This window comes from Drosophila tropicalis, unplaced genomic scaffold (assembly GCF_018151085.1).
Source record: "Drosophila tropicalis isolate 14030-0801.00 unplaced genomic scaffold, ASM1815108v1 contig_258, whole genome shotgun sequence".
NCBI lineage: Eukaryota > Metazoa > Arthropoda > Insecta > Diptera > Drosophilidae > Drosophila > Drosophila tropicalis.
In genome coordinates this window covers 250,106-273,947 of record NW_027172710.1, presented here as the reverse complement: position 1 = coordinate 273,947, position 23,842 = coordinate 250,106, and the positions used below count along the sequence as shown (strand labels likewise).

General features: G+C 38.0%; 1 protein-coding gene across 8 annotated transcripts in view; it reads left to right on the top strand.

The window, feature by feature from the left end:
- Positions 1-23,842, top strand: part of Mob3 (MOB kinase activator 3) — a 292,093-nt gene that overhangs the window by 59,693 nt on the left and 208,558 nt on the right. Inside the window, exons 1-3 of one of the 8 annotated variants that reach the window (XR_011031561.1) lie at positions 3,433-4,443; positions 4,964-5,125; positions 5,676-5,981. The exons of 5 other annotated variants lie outside the window; for them this stretch is intronic. The gene's annotated coding sequence lies outside the window, so the exon portion shown is untranslated. Of the gene's footprint in view, positions 1-3,432; positions 4,444-4,496; positions 5,126-5,675; positions 5,982-23,842 lie in introns of those variants that run through there. 2 more of the 8 variants (XR_011031559.1, XR_011031560.1) reach the window with 2 other exon arrangements.

Sequence of the window (23,842 nt, the reverse complement as noted above, 5' to 3'; positions counted from 1 at the left end):
CGTTCCACTAGTGACCTGGTCACAGCTTCGGGTGGCACTAAGAGCACAATTTCAAGACGGAAGAACCGATCTAGAAATTCGTACGGCCATGTTTCAGCGAAAACAACGTCCAAATTAAGCCTTTGATAGTTTTTACGACGCTATCATAACACTGGCAGATAGATTAGCCGTCCCATTGACAGAGTCTGCATTGTTAGATGTGCTGAAGGCAAATTTACTACAAGAAATTCAACATGAGATTTTGTACGTACCAATAATGTCGGCTTCGCATTTGCGCCACGTTGTGTGCACACGTGAACGATTTATGCAATCGGTAAATAAGTCGGTGACGACAACCATGCCTAGATCCACCCCGAAACGGCAGGTTCATGAATTAGAATTTTCGGCTACCAATGTAAAATTGGAAACCGACCCGGATATAGACCCCGAGGTGGAAATAGCTGCTATTAACCTAATTTGTTGGAATTGCAAAGAAAATGGACATAGATATCAGGCTTGCGATGCAGAGCGAAAGATATTTTGTTATGGCTGCGGTCAACCTGATGCCTACAAACCTACTTGTAATCGATGTAATAATTCAAAAACGAAGTTCGCCGTGCACTGTCGAAAAGTGCACTCAAACTGAACCCGGTTAACACCCTTTAGGAGAATCCTCGATGGATTCCTCACTACCAACTTTGTCACAACTCCCAACTATTCCTATGCACCTACGGGAGTTTATATCTCCACTATGTGCAAATACTAAAAAGATGCGAGGAATTAAGCGATTAATTCAATATAGAAAAAAACATAAATTAGAGAAAACGGCGGTTTTGGATTCAATAATAGATGATTCCCTTGATTGGCGGCCGTACGCAGATGTAAACCTCTTTGGAAGAGAATAAAGGGTCTCATGGACACTGAAGCGTCAATTAGTTGTGTAGGTGGAAATTTGGCGACAGAATTGATCAACGAATTGCTACCCCTTAAGACGGTAAAAACCACGGTGCACACAGCAGATGGACAAAAACAAGCCATTCTAGGAAAGACTCTTACCTCTGTTTGATTTCGAGGAATCGAAAAACCAATAACTCTTTATGTTGTACCCTCGCTGGCACAGAATCTCTATTTAGGCATAGACTTTTGGAGAGCCTTTGATTTGTTACCGGCCTTTTTGGCGCATAAAGGAAAAGAACCAACCGTAGCTTGTATTAATCTCGATAGCGAATTAAATGTGTCATTATCCGAATCCCAGAAAAAACACTTACTTTAAACCATTCAATTGTTTCCATCCTTCGAGGAAAAAGGATTAGGAAAAACCAGCTGGCTTTCACATGAAATTGATGTAGGTGATGCAAAAGCGATCAAGCAGCGGCACTATGCTGTATCTCCGGCCATAGAAAAATTAATGTACCAAGAGATAGATCGTATGCTTGCCCTTGGGGTAATAGAAGAATCAAATAGCCCCTGGTCATCACCTGTTGTGCTGGTGCGCAAACCAGGAAAAGTTCGATTATGTATTGACAGTCGAAAACTTAATGAAGTCACGATTAAAAATGCTTATCCTATGCCTTTAATTGACGGAATTCTTAGTCGGTTACCGAAAGCAGAATTTATTTCAAGTATTGATCTAAAGGATGCTTATTGGCAAATACCGCTAGCCGCGAGAAAACGGCATTTACCATACCAGGAAGACCTCTCTATCAGTTTACTGTAATGCCCTTCGGTTTGTCAAACGCCCCTCAAACAATGTCCAAACTTATGGATCGAATGATACCACCTAGTTTGCGAAATGAAATTTTAATATACTTAGATGACCTTTTAGTAGTTTCGGAGTACTTTGAGAGACATATTTCAGTATTATCCGAGTTAGCTAATAGACTAATCCTAGCGGGACTTACAATTAATGTGAGAAAAAGCAGTTTTTGTCTCAAAGAAGTCAAATATCTTGGCCATGTTATTGGTAATGGAACCATTCGAACGGACCCTGATAAGGTGTCAGGTGTCCAAGAATTCCCAGTGCCCAAGTCTGTAAAGCAAGTACGTAGGTTTTTAGGTCTCACGGGATGGTACCATAAGTTTCCGACACGCTGAAGCAAGAGCGAAAATTCATTAAGTCTGAAGAAGCAGAAAATTCATCTGATCGGTTAAAATATTCTCTGTATACAGCACCTATACTACATAGCCCTAATTTTGACACTCTTTTTCTATACACTGGAGTGGAAGGTGTACTGATGCAAACAGATAGCGAAGAAAATGAGGTACTAATCGCCTTCATGTCAAGAAAGCTGAATCAGTGTCAAAGGGCTGATTCCGTAACGGAAAAAGAATGCCTTGCGGCTGTCCTATGTGTAGGATTGCAGATCACGCGTCCCTAAAATGGGTAATGACACAAGTTGACTTAAGTTCCAGATTGGCGCGATGGGCACTTAAACTGCAAGGATTCTCATTTAAAATAATGCATAGGAAAGGCTCACGAAATATAGTTCCTGACGCTTTATCCCGAGTACATACTGATGATATATCAGTTATTACCTTAGCAAATGGTTTGGATCTGTCGTCAGACGCCTTCGACGCTGACGAATATAAAGATTTAAAAGCTAAGATTCAATTAAAGCCATCCCAGCTACCCGATGTCAAGGTTATAGACAAATACATTTATCGGCGAACAGAACACGCATCCGGTGATCGTGTAGCGGATGACCTGTGCTGGAAGCTTTGGATTCCAAAATCGTTAGTTCTGGAGGTGATACAACAAAATCACGAAGACCACTTAGCGGCGCACAGTGGAATAAATAAAACACTGGAGCGGATCAGACGCTATTTTTATTGGCCCATCCTAATAGGTGATGTAAAGGAATTTATTGCGAACTGTTCTGTTTGTAAGACTACTAAGCATTCGAACACCTATTTGCGTCCCCCAATGGCCAAATCAGAGCAAACATATAGGGTTTTTCAAAAATTATACATAGACTTTTTAGGCCCATATCCCAGAATCAAACTCGGAAACATAGGGATCTTCGTAGTTCTCGATTTCAGTTTCTCTAAATTTCCTTTTTTAAAAGCTGTTCAAAAATTTACTGCAGATGCTGTTATTACCTATCTGGAAACAGAATTGTTCCATTGTTTTGGCATTCCGGAAGTAGTTGTATCAGACAACGGATCTCAGTTCAAATCCCATCAGTTTAAAGCACTGCTAGAGAAGTATAAAGTTCGACATACCTTTACCGCAGCGTATGCCCCGCAAGCAAACGCGTCTGAACGGGTAAATAGATCGGTGTTAGCTGCAATAAAGTCTTATGTGAACAAAGATCAGACCAATTGGGATGAAAACCTTAGTTCAATTGCATGTGCGCTAAGATCCAGTTGGCACTCGGCCATCAATAATAGTCCGTACCGTGTATGTTTTGGCCAACAAATGATAACGAACGGTGCAACTTACCCCCTGATAAGAAGTTTAAACCTATTAGAGGATAGATCTATTCAGTTTGACCGTACTGATTCTCTGGAAATAATTCGTCAGACGGCGATCAAGGCTGTAGCAAAACAGCATGAACGCAACAAAAAGACATATAATTTGAGAAGTCGAGACGTGTCATTTCAACCAGGTCAAGAAGTTTACCGACGTAATTTTCAGTTGAGTAATTATGCAAAGGGTTTCTCAGCCAAGTTAGCTCCAACGTTTATAAAAGCCAGAGTCCGTCAGCGGATTGGAACTAGTTATTACGAACTAGAGGATATGCAAGGGAGAATGATAGGGAAATTCCATGCAAAAGACATCAAACAATAGAGCATTATTTATTATCTCCTTCACTCCAAGCGGTATCCCACTTTGATGTTTAACAACCACCAAAGTGTGATTTTGTCGGGGAGGTGTGTAACATGCGCTTGTCGTTCAAAATTTGAAAACTCAACCGAAATTGGTTAATCGTGGAAACAACCCATTTAGCTTGTTTTTAGTACCCGAATCAGTACATAGTGTTATCGATACTTAATGACCTTACGTATTCACGTAAGTCGTCACGTATCGAACGGTGAGATATCGGCTTAAAGCTCAGCCCTAGATTAAAGAATATTGGCGAAAGGAAAATTAAAAGGGTAAAAATACGCGTGGCCTCGTTCTTTCTTAACTCAACTCCCAAAGGAGACGGAGGTGCTACACTCCTCGCTGCCAACTTCACGGCGATCTTTGCTGCACCCACCGCGTGTATCGTGCAAGAAAAAAAAAATATTACCCTTTCAATTGCATCCTTCATAGGATTGCCCAACAAAACACCCAACTTGGTTCTGGTGTAGTTTCTGGTAGTGCATTGGAGAGAATATCCGCGGAGCGCCTGTGATTTGTCGCAGAAATTAATTCCGCGTCCAATAACATCGTTTGTTTGTGGCGTTTTGGCTATCGCCGCTCCAATCGGAATAAATTTATTCCAAAATTTTTGTGGCTGTGGTGTCGCTCTCCATAGGGTAAATATATATATAATTGTTTGGCGTGTAGCTTATTAACCTGTTCCTACTAGGGACTGGCACCACAAGTACGTAGCAGCTTACCCCTGAGTGGTAGACCGCCAAGTCCGATTTTTCAACTGAGGAAAGAGGACTCAGTCTCAATGAATTAACGAAACGTTGAGCGAAGGAAGTTTTTACCTGCGCCTTTCTGTCCATTTTTGACCGGACTCATTCCGAAAAAGAACACGTGGTTTTGTGCAGTGCAGCCGTAAAATAATCAGGATGGGTGCAAGCGTTTAAAAGCCCCTTCAAATTTAATGGTGTCTATGCATTCGAGCCTCTCGGTCCTGCCAATGATTATCGCGAGTACTTAACCAAAAGAAAAAAAAAAAACTTGAATCCGTGGAATTCAGGTCTTACTACACGGGTAGTAGTTGCAGTTGCAACACATTGGCATGACCCAGGGACGTTCGAAGACAATGTTCTTGTAATACTTAGACATTCAATACTTATAAGAGTTATTTGTTCACAGAGAGAGAGAGAGAGAGAGAGAGAGGATACGAATAATGTTAATGTTAATGTGCTTAATCGAAAACGGGTGCTCCCAAACCAAATCAGAGGCTTCTGACTACCTTAAATCATCTTATCTATTTTTGAACAGCCTCCGCTTCGAAAGATCTTTCGCCGCTGGACTAAAACTGTAAGTCAAACCATAAAAAAAAAAATTTATTAATTGATTCGGGTTATTCGTTTTTGGAGCCTTTGAATATGTTGGACGTTGGTGCGATTGCCAATACTTGAATTTATTAGGAAATTTAACCGTGTAGTTGTTATTTTTATCCTTTTCTCTCCCGGCATCAGTTTGATATGATTCGATTTTTTGTAAATTTGATTAAATTTGGTTTTTGTAACCTAATCTCAAGATAACGAGTAAGATAATTATGTTTGATAACCGCATTGCTACATCGTATATAGTATGAAATTGAGGATAAGATCCAAACTTATTTTTCGACCAGTATTTAGTTTAAGATTTCAAAGTATGAAGATAAGCTTGAATAGCCCAAAAGAACAAATACTACTTTAGGGACCTCTACATATTAACTTCATTAATTCTGAATATTATAAAGTTCGTTTGTTTCCGAAAGAGATATTAAGAATGAATTAAATTAGGAAATGAATCCTGCCTTGTTCATAAGTTTAGAAATTAATAAAACTATTGTTCTTTGAAATGAACTCCCTATAATCGTTAGATTGACTGAGAGATAAAAAGAGACCGTAAGACATGTTGGAGGGATCCTCATGTTGGAGGGATCCTAAACCTGTACCGTTATCCCTTGGTGTCCTTAAGTACGCGAATTTAAAATTTTACGTCTGTATCGAATGTGAGTAACTATAGTTCTGGCTAATCTCTATCGTATAACCCACTCCCAGCCGACCTGACCCTAGCCGAACCTATCGCGTACTCGGCCAGCACTATGCACGAACATCTGCTCAACACTCCTTGTGAGATTCAACGTTACATGCTACAACCGCCACAACCGAACCTGTGTCTACAAGTAAGTCTAACAAAACAACATTTATGGACATCTTTTTAACTCGACGACGATTAACTATATTGCAGACTTTGAAATCTATACGGAAATCTATTATAAATTTTCCACCATTAAGAGGGCAATTTCTAGCAAAATGTCCGTTCTCATTACATTTAAAGCATTTCAATTTACCCAAGCAATCTCTTTTTTGTATTCAGCTGATCCGCACTTAAAAGAGAATTGCCTTTGGGAAGTTGCGGTGTTGCTAAGACATGTGTAGTGCTTTTAAAATTATCCTTGAATCGTTCTTGATTTCATATTCACTGTATTTGAAAACTTCAAACCATTTCTTTGGCCCACTTTCATTGAATTCTCCAACAACGTTTTCAAGGCAATTCGATGCCATATGGACTTGGCTTTCACGTTGCTCTGCGTTAGTCATCCGTTTTTGGTGGCGCTAACGGTGCTTTCTCTGCTGATGCTGGCGCCACAGCTACTGCGTTTCACGTTTTTTCGTCGACTGAGACTTTGATTTGTGCGATCCTTCATTCGATACTTTGTATTTTTTCTGCCGGTTTAACTTTGTCAACTTTGGTCTCTTTTTTTTCACTTACATATAGGTAAGTATTAGTAGACGTATCGATCGTACAAGTTTAATCTAACTCAGAACTGAACGAGCCCCCAAACGTAAAGTTTATTTGAATGATTATGTTTATACGGTCATAACCGTTCTGATCTGGACAACACCTATACATATATTCACATATCAAAATCATGTATTTAGGCTACTTAGCCTAAGTAACTTTACATATTTATTCTTAATTCTGATTCCAAAGAATTAAAGCTAATTATTTTATATTACACCTGTTACTTATGGATAAGGTCATTTTTAGCAGCACGAGTTTTACATCAACACGCTGATGATTATCAAGAAAAACTACCCTCTAGCATCAGTCACGTTCGCAAGAGGCGCATATGTTAATGGTATTCCCAGGAATGTACCAAATTTGATAAAGATCGGATCACTAAATCATTAAGCTCCCAAAGGAAAAATCGGTGGTAAAAAGTGACTTTGATCAATAATTTCGTTATTTTCTAGGTTAAGATTGTAGGACTTTTTTCCCCAACTTTCGACTTTTTAAATAAAACTTTTTTTACTTTGACGGTTATAATTATGGAAAGGTTAAAAAAAAAAACTTGCTAGGGTGGGCAAACTTCTGCACATTCGAAGTCAGCACCGGCTCTCTGGTTTTTACCTCGTTTAGCTTGCCTTCCGTTCTGCTTGTGAGCCAAAAGCGTTAGAGTCAGATGAGATTTCGCCTCGTTGGTGAAAAAACTTGAAGAATAATTGTGGTCGAAAATTACAATTAAAAACAAGCGCATTTTTTTGGTCTTTTCTCGAAATCACGTCTTTTTACGATTACGTGTTTTCATGGCGCCCGAGCAAGGACAATGTTAAGTAACAGTGAAATTTAAAACGGTTTTTTTTGGTGTTAATACATACATACAAATTTATGTATATACATTGATACATATAATAATAACGGTCACTGTTTGTTTGTGGGGGGCAGAACTTCCGGAGAGTAAGCCCCGCTTAAAGCATAGTGCCGGGAATTTTTTTGTGGGGAGAGCGGTGAACATGTTCGCTAGAGCGGTGTGATGTGAAAGCTCTCCTCCCTAAACCCTTAACCCTTGTGTTACCCCTTGGGCATAAACATGCTCCCCCTCCCTTGCCGGAGTGCAAGACCAGGAGTGCTAATAACACGCTCCGTGCAGGGTCCAGCCGAAGGCTGTCAAGTTGAATGTCGTGGCCAGGGACCCCGCCATTGATGACACCGCCGAGCATGGGTCCACGAGGGCCTTCACGTCGAAGGAAAGCTGCCGGAAAAAATAACGGAGAAAACAGATTAATGTAAAACTTTACTACACACATGCTTCTACTGGCAGTTCGGTCCTTTATATTTGGGAGGAAGAACCAGCTGCTGGACGCTACTGCAGTTTCACGTAAAAAACTAAAATTCGTTCTTCTGGAGAAGAAAGATCAACTTCGCGACTGTTCATTTCACAACACCGCGAGCGTTGAGCAGATCGACGACACGGACGTTGCAGTCACTGCCAGGGTACATTTAGTGGATTCGCCCGAGACGCCATTCATTGAATGGAAGGTTGTCGTCCTTGAGTACCACAAAATCGTCCACCTCAAGATTTTTACAAGGAAATCGCCACTTGTACCTCCTTCAGATATTCGTCTTTTCCAACGCAGAAATGCTGACTCACGGCCTTCAGACGCTGCCACCGGTTAATGATAGATGGAACCTGGTCCTTGATATCAGGTTCCGTGACGGATAGCAATGGACCGCCTATTGCGAAATGGCCAAAGGTCAAGGCCAAAGAATCGGTGGGGTCTTCAGACATAGGAGAAAGCCTCTATTTTAGCCAGCAGAGTTGAGAACTCCTCCAAGATATACCTGTGTCTACAGTGGGATACGATTTTTTGCTGGGTAGACCTTAGTTTTTAACATTGTCGGACTGTCGAACCGAGCGAATGCTGCCAGAAACGTTTCCGTACTTAGGTCTGAAGATGCCTCAAGGTAAATGGCTTTGGGTGCGAAACGCACAAAGACAAACACGCATCCCTTTGATATGCGACAAACGCAGGCGGTGAAATTTTTAATATCGAAAGGCCCTGCGAAATCTATCCCGGTGGTCGTAAACGGTCGTGCGAAAGTAGTTTGCTGGGAAGGAAGGGTGCTTATTAGCTGTAATTGCAGCCTTCTTTTGAAGACTTTGCATGAATTGACCACCGATTTGACTAGATTCCGTAGTCGTGGAATCCAGTATCTCTGCCGGATGAGACGGACTACCAGTTGACTGCCCCCATGGAGAGAGATCTGATGCGTGAATGGGGTTACGCTCATCGTAACTGAGGGACGCTGCTTGCTGCTGGATGGTCCTCTGGATGGAGTTCAGTTGAATCTGACCAATAAAATGAAGTTGTGGAAGAACTGCAGCAGCCAGTTTAGCTAGGAGCGTGGCTCCGCATAACTCAAGGCGGTCCAATAAAATCGTGTTGATTTGGGCTACCCTAGACTTTAATGCAAGAAGGCAGCACGATATTGCTAACGCGCACATAAATCGCGGCACCATAAGCCCTCTGTGAAGCAGCACAAAAACAATGGAATTGGATGTCGGAACTCGGATCATGAAGTACCCATCGTGGAAATCGAATCTGGTGAAGAAAGGAGTAGCTCTTTGTAAAATCCTGCCGCCTGTGATTAAGTTTACTGGGCAATTGATCATCCCACCCTAGCTCTTTTAGCCAAAGCTCTTGAATAAACACTTTGACTTGAATTACAAAGAGAGCCAGCCGGCAAGAGGGATCGATTAACATGGCGATCTGCCCGAGGACTTCTCGCTTAGTAAAAGCTGACTTGATATCTTGGGGTGAGATGATAAAATAAAACTAATCCGTGGTCGCTTTTAATCGGATTCCAAGCGTTTTTGCTGTGCTAGCCTCTCCAATATCGAGGAAATCAGCATTCAGTAAATTACACTTTGGGATGCAACTGAGCACGCTCTTTACATTAGACGTCTACATACGCAAAGCAAAGCCAGCTGAACCAAGAGCGTCTTGAAGTTCACTGACTATTTATTTATTTATTTATTTATTTATTTATTTATTTATTTATTTATATACGTCAACTAACACAGCAGTCGACGAAAAAGCTTAAGCTAAAGACAGATAGTAATTAAATGAAGAAGGTAGCTTAGCTTTATATACAACTAAACATCCCCAGCCCGGTGGAGGTGTTTTATTTGCACAAGGTGCCAGCTATGCCCCGATTCACAGCCAATGTGGCCAGGGATGAGTTGCAGCCAATCCAAGTCCAGAATATTTTCATTGGTTTCGCTGTAGATGATTAAAAAGTATAGCGCGAAGAGAAGTGACAGAATGATGAGGAGAGATAAGGTGAGAAAGGTTGTTAAAAGATTGGCAAAGAACACGAAGAGGTTCGTGAAGAGAGTAGTTAGTCAGACATCTACTAAGGTGAATAGGAAAAAAGTTTCTGGTCCGACGTGAGGGAACACAAAAATACAGCGTATCTAGTAAATTCGTAGAAATGACTTCGCCGTTGACTAGTTTATGGAGAAAGAGAATGCCAAAAACAAGCCTACGGTTATAAAGTGAAGGAAGATTAATAAGAAGAAGTCTGTCAGAATAGGAAGGTAGGCGAAGACCCGGGTCCCAATTTAGACCGCGTAGCGCAAACTTAAGGAATTGCTTCTGTACCGATTCAATACTACGCTGGTGAACATCATATTGCGGGTTCCACACTGGCGAGCAATATTCTAGAGTAGGGCGAACTAACGAAGTGTATAAAACTTTTGTTACATAGGGATCATCAAATTCTTTGGCCCAACGTTTAATGAAGCCGAGAAGGCTGCTAGCTCTGTTGACAATTGAAGAAATATGAACATTAAATGAAAGTTTAGGGTCAAACATAACGCCTAAGTCTTTGAATGATGGAACACAATCTAACAGAACAGACTTAATAGAGTAATGAGCTAGGAGCGGAGACAAACGACTGAAAGTCATAAAAGAACATTTAGAGGCATTAAGGTGTAATTTATTAACGTGGCACCAATCACAGAACGCATCGAGATCTGATTGCAAGTACTGTTGGAAAGAAGGATCATTATAGGAATAACAAATCTTGACGTCATCCGCAAACATGAGCACGCGTGAATGAGCCAAGGCCAAAGGCAAATCATTTATAAACAATGTAAATAATAGTGGGCCCAGATGACTGCCTTGGGGTACACCTGACGTAACTCGAACAGTTTTAGATATCGAGGAACGAAAAGACACCTTTTGGGTTCTGCCAATAAGATACGACTTTAACCAACCCAATAATTTTGGTGAAAAACCCATGATGTTAAGTTTCGCGAGAAGCAAAGAATGATCAACCGTATCAAAAGCCTTACTGAAGTCAGTATAAATAACATCAGTTTGACACTTTTTACGGAAGCCATGGTGTACTAGGGTAGTCAATTCTAAAAGGTTGGTAAGCGACGAACGACCTTTCATGAAACCATGCTGGCAAGGAGAAATAGTGGATCTGGATAGATGTTGAAGGGAAGACGTAATAATTTTCTCAAACAGTTTAGGTATTGCCGAAAGTTTGGCAATGCCACGGTAGTTGGAAACATCCGATTTGCAACCCTTTTTAAAAAGCGGAATAATAAATGACTCCTTCCAAATATCAGGAAATCTACAAGTCTCACTCGATATAAAGAATAACCGAGCTAAAGGCTTAGATAGGGAAATCGAACACATTTTAAGGATGCAACTAGGTATATCATCAGGCCCGGGAACGAAGGAAGACTTCATAGATGACAAGCTAGAGAGAATACAGTCTTCAGTAATACTGGGAAAAAACATACAATTTAAATGTGGGATTGAAAAGGGATAGGGTGTGGGATCCGAAGCAGTAGTAGAATATGTCGACTGAAAAAATTTAGCAAACAGATCTGCAATATCTAAATCATTATTAGCAGACTGATCGTTAAGTCTGAAGGTGGAAGGTAGGACATTAGAGCGTCTTTTGGAATTGACAAAGTTGTAAAATCTTTTGGGGTTATTATAAAATTCAGCCTTACAGCGAACGAGATAATTGTTGTAGCATTGAGTATTTAAAAGACAAAATTGAGATTTAGCTATACAATAATTTGCATAGTCAAGTCGCGAACCAGTTTTTTTAAATCTTTTAAAATATCTCGATTTTATGTTGCGAAGATTAGAGAGCCTACGTGTGAACCAGACTGGCGAGCTGGAGACGGTAGAGACATTCACATAAGGAACGCATTTATCAATTAGAGAATTGAGAGCAGAATAGAAAAACTTCACTGCACAATCTATATCGCAGCACTCAAATAGAAACGACCAATCAAAAGAGAAAATAAGGCTGTTAAGAAGATTGAAATTTGTTTTACGAAAACATCTACGACGAGAATTTGAAATGTTTTTAAATAAATTAGTAACGGAATTGTAAGAAATAGTAACTTCAATGGTAGGATGATAAGGATCTTCAGGTTTCACTAGTGGCTGTGTTTGCGATACAGCACTAACAGTGGGATCAGAGACAAAAACAAGATCAAGGATTCTTTTAGAACAGTTAAGGAAAGAATTCAACTGATATAGTGGACATTCAAGTAGGCTATCAAGAAAAACATGTTGAGATGAAGGAATTAAGAAAGATAGATTATCATCAACAAGCCAAGAAATATTAGGCAAGTTAAAATCACCTAAAACTATAAGAACATCACGATCTTTAAGACGACCAAAAATAGTTCGTAAAGCATCAGCATGGTACACGTAGATCATGATATCAGAAGCTGGAGGAATATATGAACAAGAGATATATAGGCTAAAGTTAGAACATGTAACTTCGACGCAAATAAACTCAACACCTAAGGGGAGATCAATCGGCACCACACTTGAAGACAGATTCGAGTTTACAGCAATGAGTACTCCACCGCCACGACGACCAACACGATCAAGCCTATAAGAAATAAAATTATTAGAAAGAATTTCATTATCTAAAACAGAGGAGTTAAGCCAAGTTTCAGAGAAAGCTAATATGTCAGCCGAAAAGGTTTGGCTATCACAGAAAAGGTTCGACAGCTTGGTAAGAAGTCCTCTTACATTTTGATAATGAATGCAAAGACTAGACGTTATTAGTTTTTTGAAGCAGAAGATAAAGTAGGAAGGTGGACAGGCAACGGACGAGAGCGCTTATTGGGCGCAAACTCGTGTACAACTAGGCCCTCTGGCCAAAAATTAGGGTCAACCATAGCTGAGAAGTACTCATTTGGTACTGTAATTTTAAAAGAGGAGATTTCATGCAGGCCTAGAAAACTTAAACTTTTGAATTAAAACCTTAGCAGGGCAAATATTACCAATGTAAGCTGCCACAGACGACTCAGAAGTATCTGGAGCAAGCCTAGAAATAAATAATTGTTTGCGATGAGGCACTACAGTTAGTGGAGGCGGAGGAGCATTGGGATCCGCAAGTGATTGAGAGCCGGCATGATCCTGTGATTGATCAGAGTTCCCGTGAGGGATAGATTGAGGTACACCAGGGCTTGTAATGGGTACTTCAATCTGAAAAGAAGAGCATAAAGAGGGACAAGAAGATGGTGTAGGCGAAAGTAAAATCGGAGAGGAAGTAATAGAGAGAGCTGGCGACTGCTTACGAGGCAACTCAAGGGTACATTTCTTGTGCAATTTCTCAGAAGGTGGAACAAATTTGAATTGCGACAATAATTGAACGCTAGAGTCACACTCGTTTGACAGCTGTTTGGCCAGTTTGTTTAAAGAAAGAAACCTTAAACGAAGATCCCTATACATACGGCTAAAATCAAGCTGCTGGCTGGCACAAGATGGGCAAGTCCAGCGCATTAAGCCAAGCTCAGGCTTAGACACAGACAAACCAGAAAATTTGTCGTAGTCGCGGCCATTGAGGCCAGCACATTTTAAGTGAATAAGATTATCGCAGAGCCAACAAGATATTGCTCTATACTGATCATCAAAACGATCAGAATGTTTGCAATTAGGTAGACAACAAGCCATTGAAAAGCCGAAAGAAAGGCAAAAAAAATGTTATATATATAAGAATATATAGAAAAATTAAATTCACAGCACAAAGATAATTATTGATAAATAATCAATAATTACAAATAAAACAAAGAGACAGCTAGAGTGCACAGCACAACAGAGAGTGCAAGAACAGTTATAAGCCGAGCTTTGAGAGGCGGCCTTACAAAAGTGATTACGCGGGAGAGAAGCTAAGCACAAGCACAAAGCAGAGAGAACAACAAAGCCACTAGCACTGATGGTATGATGGGGGCGATGAGGGGAGCAACTGCAGAAGCAATGACGAAAGAAAAAGAAAAAAAAATATGTAAATGCACCAAACACTAATCACGAAAAAGAAAAAAACTGTTTTAACTGATTAATTTGGCGAATTATGGAAATAAAACACAAGGGAGTCAAGCGAACAACACCAGCGGAAGTGTAAACAAACTAAGCACAATTAAAAATTGAGAAAAAACAATAAATATTAATAAAAACTCAGGAGCTATGCAAAAACACGACCGTCACGTCAGAGAGCAGAAAGCTATCACTATTGTGATTGCGGTTGCCTTATTGTGAGCCCCTGCCAGGACATCATCGAAATACATATAGGACTTGATAATATCGCTAGCCAGCGGAAATTTGGATCGGACATCATTTGCGAGTTGTTGAAGTACTCGGATGACTAAGAGCGTAGCGCGGTTAATGCCAAACGTGACGGTATTAAGCTCGTAATCACCAAGATGACCCTCTTTGTTCCGGATTCTCTGAAATGGCTTATGGATTATATCGACCATAATTTGTCGGTACATTTTTGTGATGGCGACATTGAAAACTACTCGGAAAAAACACAACTTGAAATGACCCATGCGAATCTCTTCTCTTGTGCCATAAAAGACACGTCGGTCTGGGTGCCGGAAAGGGTCACCGCTGTTATGACATCAATACAAACAGATCGATCTTCGCCTTTAAACTGAAGGAGTAGTCGACTAGCGGAATATTGGGTATGAAGGCAAATCATCGGCAACTTCGGACAGGACAAAAACTTCTATTTCTATCCGGACTGGAGGTCCATGCGATGACCGTATGCTTACGTGACACACCTTCAAGGTCCTATTGACCTTTCCGTTAATGCCTGTCACCTCGACCGTGACAATTTGGAATAAACCGAACTGGAGTACAATATACAAAATAAATGGGCGGGACGGTTAGTTGGTTAAGGCGAAGCCCTTTACACTATATCAGATGGCGACATTATATCAGGGTATGCACATAAAAAAGGTGGAATCTGCAGTTGCCTTTTTCCCCCTAATGTAGTTTGAATTCCCAACTACTTTTAGCGTTGTTGATTCTTAAACATTCTGCAAAGGGCCGCCAAATGTGACGTTCTGAAATTTATTTTTATAGTAGTTAGTTGTTGATTTAAGCGACCTTTAAATTGTTAGAAAATCATGCTTTGTTGGTCGCCTCTCCTTAAACTCGTTCGGCCTCTCCGATCTGCTCCAGCGGCCACCTGGCACCATCCATTTCGTCTCTGCAACTATGTTGTTGCTCTGCTGCTAACTTGCTGCCTCTTTGCAACTATTTCATTGCTGTTCTTTGTTGCCTACTTGCAACTGTTTCATTGCTCTGCTGCTGATCTTTGTTGCCTACTTGCAACTACAAACAGCTTTTGCAACGATATTAGTGTATTTACACACTAGATACTTTTGTTATACTTTCGACATTACGGCTTCGAAAACGCCCAACACCAACACACTCCGACTGCCGAAATTACTACAGTTGCTCCACTAGCCAAACTGCATTTAAATTCAGACGCACGCATCTTTATAAAGCAATAATATTTTGTTTTATTTTTATACTCTGTCTCTTACCACTGGGTGAGGATATTTGATTACGAAGTACAAAATGTTGAAATTTTGAAAAACCTTAATGCTACTTACATCTAATAAATCTGACAAACTAATGTAAGTGAATAGGGATTCCGAAGGAGAAGAATAACCCAATCTTCATTCGTTGAATTCAAAATATGAACTGATTTTATTAACAAACGTCTCGTGTACATCAAAGAATTCTTAGACTCTAAGAGGCGACAATTGTTCTTAAAAATGCTTACTCTAATGTTTATATTAATGCTTGTTTATATCATGCATAGCGTTGGCGACTTGATATGGGCCGTTCTTAAAATCTTGAGTGCGTTCCCACAGAGTGTGGACGCATGTTCGGCTTGGTTTTTGAGCCATGAATCTGTATCAGCTATTTTTGTTTATTTCTTTGTTCAATCTGATTTGGTGAAGCCATTTCAGATGAACACGATGTTTATTCTTAAACATTCTGCCAAAGGGCCGCCAAATGTGACGTTTTGGTTTTTGATCTAAATAGTTAGTTGTCTTATACAAATTAATTTTTATATTGTCATTAGTAAGATAATTCTTGTTAAAGAAACATGACGAGCTACATGAGAGAAGTTAACCCTAGCAAATCAATGTTATCCTTCTTATAAACTGACTTCCTATTATTTTGTATGATTTACCAAATTTGTTTACTAATATCGCCCGATGCTTAACGATTTTTGTTTCGGGATATCTACCCACTCCTGATGTGTATTACTGTGTTGACTTCTAGCCTTTTTATATGGTGGAGACTTTGAAGACCAACTACTTCTACCTCTCGGCTTTTGCTCCAATGTTTTGACATTTCGCTGATAGCTGAACTTTGAGCGTTTATTCTGTTTAAATTTTGCCCCTTTATAAACATTTTGCAATATCTGCCTTTTTTGTACTATAGACTCGGACAATTTGTTACCGGAATCTATTTTGTCACTATTTTTTAGATGATCATTATTTAATTTAACCATTGCCATCTGAATATTTTCATTTTGTACTGGCTCTGGGATATATACTTTTTCTTCCCCAGATTTTACTTTACCTCCAAACTGAGGTTCTGCCGGGGGACATAAACTTGTTTCTTTATTACTTTGAAAAACTATTTCTTTTACCTCAGCTTTTATCTTACTTCTAAGGTGAGGTCCTGCCGGGGGACTCAAGTGCGGACTTGTTTCTTGAGTTTTGTGGTTGAGTTTGAGTTTTGTGGTTGAGTTTGTTTTGAATTGTCTTGTATTTATCCTCACTACAACCATTCTTCTTCTTTTCCCAACGCGTTTTTAAACCTGTGACATCTATTGTTGTTGCCACTACAGATTTATTACTTTTTGATTTGTTGCATCCCAAGACGATCCAACCAAATTGAGTATTTTGACCTAGTAGGCCATCAATCTTTGTAACTCCTTCTTTTATGATTTGGGTATGTACGTTTACCCCCATTATTATATCAACCTTACCAGGTTTATTAAAGGTAGGATCAGCAAGTATTTAGGATTGCCATTTTGACATATCCACGCTTACCCTTTTAATGGAAGAGATTTCATTAACTTTGGCAATACAATTGCCTCAACCTTAAGAAGTTTATCCCGTGGATTCCGCGTCTTCACATCTATTTTTACTTTATATTTTGATTTTGTGGATTTTATTGATGACACGCCACTTATTTCTGTATATTGTTTAATTTTATGTAAATTTAGTATTTGAGCCGCTGTAGTAGGTTCGAAGTAAGAACACCAATCGTCCCTTTTGGTCTGAGCTCAGTTTATTGAATGATTCTTAATTCTATAACAATTGTTGACTATAGCTAAGACCGCGTAGCTGCGCTGCTAGTCATGCAGGCAGAGGAGCGGTATGCTTATGTATAAACATACTTATGTATAAATGTATAAATGTTTACATAAGAGTATGTATGTATGTCGGTAGAGTGAGGATGTATCATATTGCATATTGGGCCAACGCGGCCGCGCGTGTGATATTTGCTGACACAGCAATTGTCCAGCACCATGCACTCATGGGTGGTCATGTTACTTAAGAGGCCAATGCACTTGAATGTTGCGCACATAAATATTGTAACTAATTGCTACAATATGTTTATATTGTTATTAATGTGTTATTCCACAACATGCTACATCCCCCCTCTTTAGAAAAATAACGTAATTATATGGAGTTATTTTCTAAAAAGATTTTTTTTTTTTTTTTTTTATATATTTTTTTTTTTTCGAATGTTCGAGTGTTTGTTTAATGATACATGTGGTAAAATTATATTTGTATATGTATAGTGTCATTAAATGTTGGTAATTTATTTGTTTAAATTTCTTTCTCTTGTTTTATATTTATTGTTTGAAAAAAATTTTTTTTTGTTTTATATATGTATATATATTAATTGATTAAAATTTTTAACCTATCTTTATGCACTAATTGTTTCTTATTCTTTGTATCTGTAATTAAAATGTTATCCCTATCTTTTATTTCTTCTATGATGTATGGGCCTAAATATTTAGATTCTAGCTTATGACCCGTATCATTACGTAATAAAACCTTATCTCCTATTTCTAATTCAATATTTTTTACCTTCCTATCATATATTTCCTTATTCTTTGCTTTGTGCTGTTCTAACATAATTCTTGCTCTTTTATAAGCCTGTTCTAATCTAAATTTTGATTCCTTAGCATAATCTTCTATGTTATATAGTGGATTTATCCTATCAACACTATTAAATTGTTGTGGCAAATTTGAAGTTTTACCGAACACCAACTCATATGGACAATAATCATGTGCCATAGAAGGTGTTGTATTAAAACAATATGCGAAGTACCGTATCCATACATCCCAGTCAGTTTTGTCAACTGAAATGTATGATCGTAAATATTCATTGAGTGTTCGGTGGCTTCGCTCCACAGTGCCTACAGTCTGGTGATGATGTGCAGTTGAAGTAATCTTTTTTACTTGCAAGTTTTTGCATAAATCTTCAATTATTGAGTTTCTATATTCTGTTCCCATGTCCGTAATGAACGTCTTCATTGGACCGTACCGCAGAATGAAATCTTCAAATATAGCTTTCGCTACTGTTTTTGCACTTTTGTCTTTAATTGGTATTATTACAAGGTATTTTGTTAGGTCGCAGATTAAAGTTACTGCGTATTCATTTCCGTGTTCTGATGTTGGGAGTGGACCGATCGTATCCACAATAACCCTATCGAAAGCCTGTTGTGGCGTTTCAGTTATGATTAACGGTGTTTTTGTATGCTTTGTTATCTTTGCTTTTTGACACCTATTACATTTTTTTATATATTTAGATATATCTCGTGTCATATTTTTCCAATAATAATGCCTTTTTATTTTGGCCATAGTTCTCAATATTCCAGTATGACCTCCTTGTATTGGGTCATCGTGGAACGTAAACAGTATTGCTTCTTTTTGTTTATCATTATTTAATAATAGGGTCACCGGCTTGAGTAGCGCTACTCTTAATGATTGTAAAATTTGATTGCCCATATTTTTAAAAGATTCTATTGAAACAGTTTCAAAGATCTTTTCGCTCGGTGCCACTTTGACTTGACTTATGTTGAGTATACCGGCTTCTTTTTCGAGCCTTTGGAAAAATTGACCTAAGTCGAGAATTCCATTGGTATACATATGGCAAATGTCAATTCTTGCTATAACTTTCTTGCCATGTTTGAATGTGGTTAAAGAATCAGTTATTCGCAAGGTCACTACTTTTCGTACTTCGTCATTTACAATGACGTCATATACATTGGGCTTAGAAGCATTAAGAGATTGTTTTTGCAAATCCTCTTTTTCTTTTTCGTTCCCTGCGCAGGAATTTAACTGTTTACTTTGGTTTCTGGTAGTGACTTTCAGAATTTTATTATCGTTTTGTATATTTTGTAAGTCTTTGATTGTTATTCTTGAGAGGGCATCTGCTACATAATTATCTTTACCCTTTAGATACTCTACTGTGAAATCATATTCCTCTAATTCAAGTCTCATTCGCGTTAGTTTCGAACTTGGATTTATCATTGAAAATAGATAAGTAAGTGCCCTGTGATCAGTTTTGACGGTGAAATGTCTACCATAAATGTATGGTCTGAAATGTGTTATTGCCCAATGAATAGCTGCTAATTCTTGTTCTGTTGTACTTTTGTTGCTCTCACCTTTTGTAAAGGCTCTTGATGCATATGCAACTGGTAGCTGGAGTCCTTCTTTGTTTTGTGTTAAGGCTGCTCCACATGCGTACTTACTCGCATCAGTGATTATGCAAAATTCTTTGCTGAAATCTGGGTATTGCAATAGAGTTGGATTCATTAATGCCGATTTTAAATGTTCAAAAGCATTTTGACAGTCAGCTGTCCATTCAAATTTTACATCTTTTTTACATAATCTTGTTATGTGACGAGAGTAGTCGGCAAAATTCTTTATGAATCTTCTGTAATAATTGCAAAATGCAATGAATCTTCTAGCGCTGTCCGCATCGTGGGGGACTGGATAATTTTGGATGACTTCGTATTTTGTGTCATCAGGCAAGATTCCTTTGTCTGTGCATTTATGCCCCAAAAAGGTGACTTCATGCATAAAAAATGAACATTTTTCGGGATGTAGTTTTAGGTTGTGTTGCCTACATTTCTCAAATACATCTGTTAAGTTATTGAGCATATGTTTTTCAGAACAACCAATGACTATTAAATCGTCCATATAAAGGAATGCTTGAGAAGGTTCAAGTCCAGTGAATGCTATAGTCATCATTCTCTGGAATGAATTTGGCGCTATCTTTAAACCAAATGGTAATCGCGTGAAGCGATATGAACCATTGTTTGTTGAAAAGGATGTAACATTTCGTGATTCTTCTTCTAGTTCTATCTGATGAAAACCTGACATTAAATCCAGGCACGAAAAGTACTTTGCTCTTCCCAGTTGATCTAGAATATCATCAATCCTCGGGAGTGGGAATTTATCGGACAACAATTTTTTATTGATCTGACGATAGTCAATTACTAATCGCCATTTTTTCTTTTCGGAATTAGGCAGTGATTTCTTTGGTACAAGTAACAGTGGGCTGTTATAAGCTGATACCGATGGTTCAACTATTTTGTCATCTATTAACTTTTGGACTTGTTTTTGTATCTCGTCTTTTTGACTATGAGGATTTCTGTAGTTCTTTATGTATATTGGTTCATCATCTTTCAGTCTCAGTTTTTGTTTATAAAAATTATTGGTAGTTATAGATTCAGTTTCCAAACCGAACACATCACTATACTGTGTGCATAATTTGGTTAGTTGGCTATTGAACTGTGGTGGAAAATTCTTCGAGAGTGTCGATAATACCGTTTTCTCTCTATCTTCTGAACTTGTTTTAACTACTTCGTAGTTCGAAAGTGATTCGTACTGCAAGTTATTTATATTGACTATTTGATTTGTGTTTGTTGTATTTAGAAATTTTATGTATGCGTTTTGAGAAGATGCTATGGTATTTGCTATGTAAATACCCTGCTGAATTTCTTGGTTCGGAATTAATATACTGTCTTCCACTGAGATTATTTCAATTTTTCGGACAACTTGTGATCTTGCTGGCAGAACTACGGAGTTGTTGCCAGAACTGTATGCTATTGGTACATATATGGGATATTGTAAATTGTTTGGTCTAATTATAAGCCAATCTTCAGTCGGCTTGAAATCTAATTGACAGTTATATTTTCTTATGAAATCGATACCTAGTATTCCATCACAAGGAATAGCGAATTGTAAATTTACGATATGAAAATCGTGTGGAATTATGTATTTAGAGGTTTGTATTTCTATGGAAGTAAGTCCTTTTGATTTTGTTATTTCTTGACTTATTCCTTGTATATTTATGATTTGATTGGTTTCAATATATTGGAAGTTGTCGGAATTTTCTTTTAGTATGGATATGTCAGCACCTGTGTCTATTAAAAATACTAACTCTTTTCCTGTTGCTACGTTAGTGAAACTTGCAAATGTGCTTTGACTGAGACTGATGGTGTAAACCTTGTAATTGTTTATTTTTGAGTATCTAAAGGTTGTTGGGAGTTTCCCGAATTATTCTGGGCTACCCTAACGTTGCTATTATTAGAGTTATAACCTCTGTTTTGTCGGTTATTTCCTCTATTCCCTCTGCTATTATTTCTGCCGTAACCTCTGGTGTTTTGGCCATTATTGTTTTTGTTATAGTTGTTGTAATAACCACGACCATTGCCTCTACCACGATAATTATATTTGTTAGTGTAATTACCACGGTTTCTTTGAGCAAATAGAACCGTATTTGTATTACCTGCTATCTCAGTACTTTTTTGTAGGTACTTTGCTATAGCTTCGTCCATGGTTTTGAAGTTACCAGAGTCAAGTATATTTTTAATTTTGTTGTGTTCGCAATTTATAATCATTGCTTCTATAGCATCGTCTGTGCTATTCTTAAGTGCAAGTGCTGCAGGCATACCTTCTTCGATATATGCAGATTGAAGTGTTTTGCGTAAGTTATCTATCTGCGAAGTAAATTCGTCAGGGGTTTTACCTTTCTGAGTTGTACTCTTCAATCTGGCTTTTATAACTTTAGATGTTTCACCAATTATTGCTTCTATTGAAGTTTCTTCTTCGACTTCATATAGTGTTGGGCCATTAATTTTTGATTTTATTACCTCAACTGCTATACTTTCGTAGTCGCCTTTCATCATATCTACCAACCTCAGAGCTGTTACGAATTTTTTGAGTTGCATTTTCGTGCCATTAAATTCAGGTATGGCCATGTTTATATCTTTCATATATGCCCTTCGGGCATTTAATTCTGCCATCTTGTCAGTTTTGTTTATTACACTTGTATTGGTGTCCAAATCTGATTCGTTGTCTTGTTCAGACAACGCTTCTATATCAGGTAGTGTTAATAGCGCAGGAATTGTTAGATCGTTTAGATCTTTCTCTTCTATTTCTTCCTCGCTTGTTTCAGATTCTTCACCTTCTTGCTCTGTTTCCTTTTTACAGGTGTCTATGCTCAGGGGTGAATTAAGGACAGTAGGTACAAATATATCAAGATTGTATTTTGTCTTTATAGAGATTAGGTTTGTACGTAACTTGATCAGTAGATTGGAAATCTTTGACCAATTTGCTTTACTTATGCTCTTTCTATTAACATGCACTAAATTTCTTGCTTCATTGAATGAATCAACTAGAATTTTTGCGTGCTTGTTTATTGTTTCAGTTTGGATGTTTCTATTTTGTGTAACGCATTTATATGATTTCTTGAAATTCTCTTTAATATTTTGGATATGGAGAAATAATTCTTCCCATTCCATGCTTCAAAGCTTATTTTTGTGGTCTTTCTCTTTTTTTTTTTTTAATCACGTGAGAGATCGATTATCTCTATCGGTTCTTCAAACAGTTTATGTACCCAGTTGGGTAGAATTCTATTTTTTTGCTTTAGGCGATTATACGCTTCTACTATGGATCTTTCTATCAAGTTGGCTATCCTTGATTTGAATTTTTTATTATTCACAATCCAGTATTTAATTTCTTTATATTTTGGATTGGTTTCACCTCTGTTGGTGAGGAAATCTAAGAATGGAACATACTTGTTCAAATATTTAAGTTCTACTAGATCCATTTGTATATTATATCTAGGCTATCTGTTCTATTCTTATATTTTTCTTGATTTTTGCAACAACTTATTATTGAGCTTCATCCATCAGGTAGAAGCAAAATGTGCCTGTGGCATTTGTGTAACAACACACATATGGTACTGTGAGGATGAAACTCATCTGTACCCAAGTGCAACCTTTTACTGGGAATTCTTCTCCCGTTATATCTAGATAGGCTAACCTAATCTGTATTAAACAAATCGAGCGTTGAGGAGAATTACTTTGCTCGCTTCTAAAAACCTCAATTAAATGGGAAACTATTCTGGGATGCCTATCTACTATCTTCCTAAAATAATCATCTATTTTACTCATTTTAATCAACCAATATATATGTTATGTTTAAAAATTTGTTTTTTTTTTTTTTTTATTTTGATATTGATGTATATATTTTTTCCTTTTGATAATAATTTTTTGTGAAATGCATTTTTATTACAATTGTTGCATATGTTATTTAGATCTTATCGAGATCATTAGCATGGCTTAAGGCTCTTTTTGTTACACATTTATTGTGTAGTTTATATGCTTTATATAACACATATGCGCTCATTATTACCACAATTATTAATAAAAGTGCATTTGTTGGTTTCAAATCTACATTTGATGACTCTATTTTATTGATTACATTTGCAGTGGAGTCCACTGTTTTAGTATCTATTAATCCCATATTGGGTGTATCAAATGTATCATCAAACTTGCTTATTCTGTTGTCTAACATTCCATCGT